Source organism: Camelina sativa, chromosome 17 (assembly GCF_000633955.1).
Source record: "Camelina sativa cultivar DH55 chromosome 17, Cs, whole genome shotgun sequence".
NCBI lineage: Eukaryota > Viridiplantae > Streptophyta > Magnoliopsida > Brassicales > Brassicaceae > Camelina > Camelina sativa.
The window spans coordinates 22,418,189-22,425,981 of NC_025701.1; positions in this window are offsets into that span (position 1 = coordinate 22,418,189).

Here is a 7,793-nt window from a genome sequence, read left to right on the forward strand (position 1 = left end):
CAGTGTCGATCGACACCTCTCTGGTGTCGGTCGACACCAAGTTGCTTGTTTCGTGATTTTTCCTGGTTTGTTGTGTTTGGTTGTTATTTGTTAAGCATTGGAATCTCAGTTGCTTGTGTGTATAGCCCAGTAGATGGGAGGATTGCCTCACTAAGTATTTGTGATAATACTTACGCATCTCAATTGTTGTTTGTGGTGTGCAGGTTTGTGACGTGGAATCATGGCAATGAGGAGGAGGATGATCTAGGGTCTCGTTTGTGTGTTATTGGATTTGTTGGTTATGTTGTTGGAACCTTGGTTAGTGTTATGTTAGGTTGCCGGATAGAAAGGTTAGGAATGTTATTGTATTGATGATGTTGTTGGTTTTGTATTATTGGTATGTTTCCGCTGTGCTTAATGTTATTGCTGGTTTAATGTTGAGTTGTGGTTTGGGTTGGTTAATTAAGTAGTATGAGATGCTTAATTATATATATTGTTTTTAATTTAAAAAAAAGGGTCGGGTTGTTTCAGGCGCACCAATAACCTACTGGTGGATTGGGATATCCACAGTGATGGGTTAGGATCGATGCCCTGCAGGGCCAGCTTGGGGTCCGTTGGGACGACTAGCAGTGGGCTAGCAGGGTCCACGGACGGTCCGTTGGGGCAGCTAGCGGTGGGCTAGTGGGGTCGCGGAACGGGTTGTCACAAATTTAATATTTAAAGATCAATATAATTATCCATTTATAAAGACTATTTTGTTTTGTAATCCAATTGATAAATCTGCAGAGATCAATATATATATATATATATATATATTTATGATTTGAGGTTTTTGAAAACAAAAAGAACATAATTAAACAATTGGTTTTTTTTTGTGTCTTTAATCAAAATAAAAAATGATCCAAAAAACAAAACATATTCAACTGGAACTTAAATATAAAAATAAAATATAATTTTAAAAATATCATTTCACTAAATTCTCTAAAGATGAAACTATTAGTATGAAATCTAGCACTATAAATTAAATTGATGAGTGAAAACCAAAAAAATATAAGTTATCCTTGGGATTTTAAAAATTATTGAGATTGAAGAATTCATATAATTTTATAAGAAAACTAATTTAGTTTGTCACTTAAAAAGTAATATTTTTTATTTTGAAATATTATGTGTAAGTGTTGAGTTTATATCAACAAACAACCAAATCATGTGAATTTTGATTCAGCCACTTGGTGTTCCTTTTATTTTAGGTTATAAAAAATTTAAATATTTATTTATAATTAAAGACATGTAACTCCATTTAACTCAAATGTAACTCCTATCCAATAATTATACATTAATTCATGCCTCCTACTAACTTATTTATCTTTGNGGGTCCGCGGAACGGGTTGTCACAAATTTAATATTTAAAGATCAATATAATTATCCATTTATAAAGACTATTTTGTTTTGTAATCCAATTGATAAATCTGCAGAGATCAATATATATATATATATATATATATTTATGATTTGAGGTTTTTGAAAACAAAAAGAACATAATTAAACAATTGGTTTTTTGTGTCTTTAATCAAAATAAAAAATGATCCAAAAAACAAAACATATTCAACTGGAACTTAAATATAAAAATAAAATATAATTTTAAAAATATCATTTCACTAAATTCTCTAAAGATGAAACCATTAGTATGAAATCTAGCACTATAAATTAAATTGATGAGTGAAAACCAAAAAAATATAAATTATCCTTGGGATTTTAAAAATTATTGAGATTGAAGAATTCATATAATTTTATAAGAAAACTAATTTAGTTTGTCACTTAAAAAGTAATATTTTTTATTTTGAAATATTATGTGTAAGTGTTGAGTTTATATCAACAAACAACCAAATCATGTGAATTTTGATTCAGCCACTTGGTATTCCTTTTATTTTAGGTTATAAAAAATTAAAATATTTATTTATAATTAAAGACATGTAACTCCATTTAACTCAAATGTAACTCCTATCCAATAATTGTACATTAATTCATTCCTCCTACTAACTTATTATCTTTCAAGAGAAATTATTTTTGGTTAAATTTTAATATTTTTTATTTATTTTGGTTGGCTAAACTTATATTCATATTTTGGTTGGCTAAATTAAAATATTTCTCATGTAAAGTATTGTTTATAATATATTTCTCATTTCAAAGTTTAAAGCAATATATCATATATATAAAAGTAAGGTTTTGGTCTCTCCTTATTAATTGATTTTCATTTAATGTTTTCTAATTTTTTTTTTTTTGCTTTGTAATTGCTTTAAACAATATTTAAGACCCAATAAACAAAATACATTTAACTCACACATTAAAATAAAATTATAACTGAAAATAAAATAAATTATGCATTAATCATATTCTACCACTCAATTTTATTCAAACACAATAAATTACTATTGTAACTCCATAGTTCTAAATGTAACTTCCATCATTTCTTATCATATAAATAAGCATTCTCTCAATCTATCATTCTCTCATATTGACATTCTTTTACTATCTCATTTTCACATTCTCTCATTCTCTTCTACAATACCTCAAATCATTTTTCGTTTTTTTTTTTATTTTTTTTGATTTCTTATTTTTGTTGTATGGGTTGTAAAAAAAAAATGAAATATCATTGTAAATTGTTAATGCTAAATTTTAATTTTAGAGACTACATGATATATATTTTACATTGTTCTTATTTTAAAAGATTTATCTCCTTTATCTAATTTGGATTATTATCTTATAAGTAATCATTCTCTCTTCCTCTCCCACCAATATCAAATGTTGTTATATCTCATATGTGTTGTAAGAGTTTGATTCTATATTTTAATTTAGAAAGTATTATATATATATAGATATTACATTGTTCTATTTTTTAAAGATTCATCTCCATTATCTAATTTGGATTACCATCTTATAGTAAACATTCTCTCCTCCTCTCCTACCAATATCAAATGTTGTTATATCTCATATGTGTTGTAACTTGTAAGAGTTTGATTCTATATTTTAATGTAGAAAGTATTATATATATTTAACATTGTTTTCAATTTTTATTTTATTTATATAAAAAAATATTTCTTTTATATTTCTTGCCTTTCTAATCTATTCATATTTATTTTTTAAATTTGCATAGTTAAATTTAAATTCACATATGTTGGTTTTAACAAAACAATCAACTTTATTTGAGAATTAGATGTTCCTATTCATTTTTAAACGATCAATGTGTAACATATAAGCATTTTGTCTTGCAATCACAAGTTCCATTTCCATTGCTTAACTTCATCGTTAAACTATAATATATGTTGTCCTATTTGTAGGAATAACAACATACTTATTTAATTTCTTTAAAAGAGCAGATGATTAATCGAAATAAACATTTCTCCAAATTTTAATTGTCCGGTTTGTGTGGTTGGTTTAGGAAATCCCTAAAATCGAGTTTTAAAAGGGGGAAAATGACCTAGGGTCGTGTTTGGTTGTTGTTTCGCCGTTTTTAGAGAAAAACAAAAGAGAGAGTTGGTTCTTGAGCTTTTGAGAGAGATTGATGAGATTCCTTGCTGTTCTTGGGAGATATAAGGCTGGGAAGGTGCTAGAAGCTTGCTAGGAGTGAGAAAATTCGTTCTTATTGGTCAGAATCTTTCTACAGAGAGGTGAGTGCATAAACATGACTAATCTAAGCCTTTGATTCCCATGTTCTTGCTTGTTGTTGCTTGTTTGTGTGTTTTTCTTGCTGGGATTGGTTGATACAGGTTCCTATGGAGGTATAAGGTTTGGGTTTTGAGTATTGGACGATTTGGAGGAGATTTGGGAGCGAGATTTGACTCTCGACTTCGCGCGGATTGCAGTTGCAGAGGGAGTGTCGATCGATACCACTTGGTGTCGGTCGACACCAGCAAATTGGGCATCGATCGACACCATTGAGCCAGTGTCGGTCGACACTAGGCTGGTGTCGGTCGACACCTCCCTTCCAGCGAGACGATGTTTGATTTCCTGGTTTGTGTGTTTGTTTGTTGCTTGTTGGGAACTTTGGAATCATTGTTGCTTGTGTGTATAGCCCAGTAGATGGGAGGATTGCCTCACTGAGTGTTTATCAAATACTCATGCATCTCAATTTGTGTTTGTGGTGCAGGTAAAGGCAAAGTGTGATCGTGGAATCAAGGCAATGAAGAGGAGGATGTTCTAGGGACTCGATTGGATGTTGTCTGGCATTGTTAGGTTGCTAGAGTTGAGTCCTAGAATGTTGCTTAGGATTGCTGGTTCACTGGTTGATGTTGTTTGGATTATTAGTTTATGATTGGAATTTAAACTAGATTTTATTTTATTGGTTATTGGTTTATTGGATATTTATTGGTTTATTTTTGCGCTGTTGATTGTGAATGTGGTTAGGTGGCTAGTGGGTATGGGACCACTAGTTGTAGTTTATTTATATATATATATATATATATATATTTATTACTTATAAAAAAAAAAGGTCGGTTGTTTCATTTTGGTATTANCCCTTACGGTTCTAGGTTTGGGTTCACTAGGTTTCTGTTGTGATGTTTGGGATTGCATGTCTTGATTGATTATGTGAGTTAGTCAATTGTGTGTGGCATGGAGTCCTAGAACATCCTCTTCGAGCCGACTGTGTGATTCCACTGTGAGTTTATGTTTCTGTGTTGTATTGGAAATTGTTTGCTTAGCCTTCTGTTCATGGTAGTGCAGATAATTAGAGAGGATGTTGTGGCTGGTCGAGGTCGTGAACGCGGACGTGGTCATGGACGCGGACGTGGTCGTGGTAGGGGTAGAGTCCCAGTGGTTAGTGAGACCGAGGACCAGAGTGTGACAGCTGAGGGTGTTGGCGAGTCGCAGGATGTTCCGGGGGATTCCGTGAGTGTGGCAGGAGGGGGCGGTGTTGATGGTTCAGTGGCCGGTGATGCTAGGGTCCCGGTGTGGGAGTCCCAGCGGGTGGAGTCCCTGGTACTGACGTTGCGGCTATGCTAGCAGAGGTGTTAGCGCGGTTACCACCTGTGGTACCGGCGCAGGCTCGGGTAGTGCCACAAGTGGTGGCGGAGGAGCGGCAGCCAGTGGCTGTGGATGTGGGACTCCATTCTCGTTATCTCAGCATGCTGACAGAGATGGGCCATATTTGTACCGAGCAGTTTTCAGGAGGTGTAGATCCTACTGCGGCGGATGCATGGAGGGCGAGTGTGGAACGTAACTTCCATACTCTGAGATGCCCTGAGGAGTTTTGGGTGGACATAGGGGTCCATCATTTGGTTTGTGATGCTCAGATATGGTGGAGATCAGTGGCTGCTAGGAGGGTGCAGAGGGAGATGACTTGGGCTGACTTCGTCTTGGAGTTAAACCACAAGTATTTTCCTAGAGAGGCATTTGACCGGTTGGAGGAGCAGTTCCTTCAGATATCTCAGGAGACGCGGTCAGTGCGGGAGCTGGACTTGGAGTTCAGTCGACTTCTTTGTTATAGGGGTCGGGCTATGGAGCCTGAGGTGGCTCAGATCAGGAGGTTTTTGAGGCCTCTACGTGATGATTTGAGAGTTCACTGTAGAGGGCGGAGTTATGCTACGCGTGCAGAGCTGGTTGAGACTGCAGCAGAGATTGAGGAGGATATCCGGGCACAGTCAGTCGCGGTAGCTCCAGCAGTTCAGCCTGGTAAGGCTCAACAGCAGGGTGGTTCCAGCAGGGGCGGTAGGTCTGCACAGGGAACCAAGAGGAAGTGGGAGGCTACGCAAATGCAGAGTGGTGCGAGGTTCTTCAAGTGTGGGAGCAAGGATCATAAGATTGCTAGCTGTCCCAAGAGGAGTGATCCGATGGCAGGGCCTCGAGTATGTTATCATTGCAGGGAGCCAGGGCACATCAGGCCTTTTTGTCCCAAGTTGCAGCCGGCAGCAGTGGCAGCGTTGCAGCAGGTGCAGCCTGGAGGTTAGCATGTGGCACGGATTGAGCAGGCGCCACGTGTTTACACGACAGCAGAGACTGGTGGAACCAGTGCCGATGCGATCACAGGTATAATTTCTGGTACTTAAAGTTTGTGAATTTTAGTAGGTTCAGATTGTATATGTTTCCTGTGATAAAGTGTTAGGTTCTCAACACATGAGGTTTGTGTAGGGACCTTGTTGGTGGGCGGGTTTAAGTCCCATGTTATGTTTGATTCTGGAGCTTCTTATAGCTTCATTACTCCGGAGTGTGCAGAGGGTGCGGGGATCAGCGGGGATCTTGGAGTGCGTGCAGAGTTTTCAGGGTTGCGGGAGGTGAGTTCCTGAGAGTGATTGGACGAGCTAGAGGAATTGATATTCAGATCGCAGGGGAGTCGTGGCCAGCGGATTTGCTTATCAGTCCAGTGGAGCTATATGATGTTATTCTCGGGATGGATTGGTTGCATCGGCATAGGGTGCATTTGGATTGCTATCGGGGCAGAGTGGAGTTTGAGCATTTAGGAGGGAAGTTGGTTTTTCAGGGTATTAGACCAACTTCAGGGAGTCTCGTGATCTCAGCCATTCAGGCTGGGAAGATGATCGAGATGGACCGTGAGGCTTATCTGGTTACTATATCTATGCCAGATTCAGTGGGGAAGTCTACGGTTAGCGGTATTCCAGTAGTGGAGGAGGTTGAGGATGTGTTTCAGTCTTTGCAAGGATTACCACCATCTCGGTCGGATCCTTTTACCATTGAACTGAAACCGGGGACGATGCCGTTATCCAAGGCTCCTTACAGGATGGCTCCAGCAGAGATGGCAGAGCTGAAGAAGCAGCTAGAGGATTTGTTGAGTAAGGGATTCATCCGTCCTAGTGTATCACCGTGGGGAGCACCAGTGTTATTTGTCAAGAAGAAGGATGGGAGTTTCAGGTTGTGCATTGATTATCGGGGTTTGAACCGGGTCACTGTGAAGAACAAGTACCCTCTTCCTAGGATCGATGAGTTGTTGGATCAGTTGAGGGGTGCTACTTGGTTCTCTAAGGTAGATCTGGCGTCGGGTTATCATCAGATACCGATAGATGAGGCAGATGTGAGGAAGACTGCTTTCAGGACGAGATATGGGCACTATGAGTTTGTGGTGATGCCTTTCGGATTGACTAACGCGCCAGCAGCGTTTATGAGATTGATGAACAGTGTGTTTCAGGAGTTTCTGGATGTATCTGTCATCATTTTCATCGACGATATCCTGGTTTATTCTAAGAGTCCTGAGGAGCATGCAGTGCATTTGAGGGCAGTTATGGAGAAGCTGCGGGAGCAGAAGTTGTTTGCCAAGTTGAGCAAGTGTAGTTTTTGGCAGCGTGAGATGGGCTTTCTGGGTCACATTGTTTCTGCAGAGGGGGTTTCTGTAGATCCAGAGAAGATTCAGGCTATCAGAGATTGGCCTAGACCGCAGAATGCCACAGAGATCAGGAGTTTCCTTGGATTGGCAGGTTACTACAGGAGATTTGTGCAGGGGTTTGCAAGCAGAGCACGTCCTATGACTAAGTTGACAGGGAAGGATGTTCCTTTTGTCTGGTCAGAAGAGTGTGAGGAAGGCTTTGCAAGCCTGAAGGAGATGTTGACTACTGCGCCAGTGTTGGCTTTGCCTGAGCAGGGAGAACCCTATGTGGTTTATACAGATGCATCTAGGGTTGGTTTGGGTTGTGTTCTGATGCAGCATGGGACGGTGATTGCCTATCCTTCGCGGTAGTTGTGGGTGCATGAAGGCAACTATCCTACTCATTATTTGGAGATGGGTGCTGTAGTTTTTCCCCTGAAGATTTAGAGATCTTATCTTTATGGTGCAAAGGTACAGGTGTTTATAGATCATAAGAGCCTGAAGT